Genomic DNA, 1,528 nt, shown 5'->3' with positions numbered 1-1,528 from the left:
CATGTACTAGCCCTTTTCATCTCTCGGAAGATTGCCCCACACCAGAGCAATTTCCTAATAGCAATCAAGAGTAAGCAAATGCTATGTTTTTCAGGCCCGGAAATAATCCTTACTCAAATACCTATAATCCGGGATGAAGAGATCATCCGAATTTTTCATGGAGGCAACCCGCCCCACAAAATTTGAATTTTCAAATCAAGGGCATCAAAATCAGCCTTCTTCTCAGTTTCAAAATAGGCAATTTCAAGTTACCATCCACCCTATAATCCAAATGTCTCTACTCCACCTCCTGTGTTTCCAACTAATGAAATTCTCGCTGCAAATAAGCAAATGATGGACTCCCTTAACAAGCAAATGTTTGAATCTAACAAACAACTCTTGACATCATTGCAGCCCACTCATCAAATGGCTCATTTCCATACTCAGTTAATAGCTAAACTTGAGAATCAAGTAAGACAAATAGCTACTTCAATGAACCAACTTCTTCAAAGAGATAAAGGAAAACTTCCCGCTTAACCATTTGAGAATCATAGAGGGATGCATGTGATTGACGAAGCCCCTCCTCCGAGTGGGCCTACTCATGAACAAGTCTAAGCAATCACCACCCTTAGGAGTGGTCGAATTGTGTACGACAAGGTTGATGGAGGAAAAGATGAAACAATCCTTCCTCCCAAAAATCTAAATCCTAGCTCCTCTAATCCAAATTTCACTCCTGAAAATCCTAAGTCTAGCCTTATAAATTCTAAGCGTGTGCCCCCAAATGTGGAGACTTCTTATGAGCCTAACGCTCCATTTTCTCAACGTCTCTAAGAGTCGACACATTTCGGGAACAAAAGTTGTAAAATTCAGGACATGTGGGAGGTCTTTAAGCAAGTAAAGATTAACCTTCCTCTCTTGGATGCTATCAAGCAAATCCCTCCCTATGCAAAATTTCTCAAGGATTTATGTACTCAAAAGCGCACTTCCAAAAGTCATCTACCAAAAAAGGTAAGACTAACTGAAAATGTGAGTGTGATCATTCAGCACAGCACTCCTCCAAAGTATAAGGATCCGGGTGCCCTAACAATCTCGTGTGTCATTGGTGGCAACAAGATAGAAAGGGCCCTTTTTGACTTAGGAGCAAGTGTAAACTTGATTCTATATTCAGTTTACTTACAACTTGGGTTTGGGGATCTTAAGCCAAAATCCGTGATCTTGCAGCTTGCCGATAGACTGGTCAACCACCCATGGGGCATTCTTGAAGATGTCATCATCAAAGTGGATAAATTCTACTTCCCGGTAGACTTTGTGGTTCTTGACACGGAACCGGTCCATGATCAAAAGAAACATATTCCCGTGATCCTCGGTAGGCCGTTCTTAGGTACGGCTAATGCTTCGATAAATTACCGAACTGGGGTGATGGATATCGCCTTTGGAAATATGCAAGTCAAACTCCATATTTTCCATGCAACTCATCATCCTTTCGAAGAGGATGATTGTTTCCTCATTGATATGGTAGATGAAGTAGTTGAAGAATCTCTCCCTTTCA

This window comes from Cornus florida, unplaced genomic scaffold (genome assembly GCF_030987335.1).
Source record: "Cornus florida cultivar Cherokee Brave unplaced genomic scaffold, ASM3098733v1 CherokeeBrave_3.0.0_Hap2_Chr02, whole genome shotgun sequence".
NCBI lineage: Eukaryota > Viridiplantae > Streptophyta > Magnoliopsida > Cornales > Cornaceae > Cornus > Cornus florida.
The sequence above is the reverse complement of the archived record's forward strand: the minus strand, read 5'-3'. Positions refer to the sequence as shown.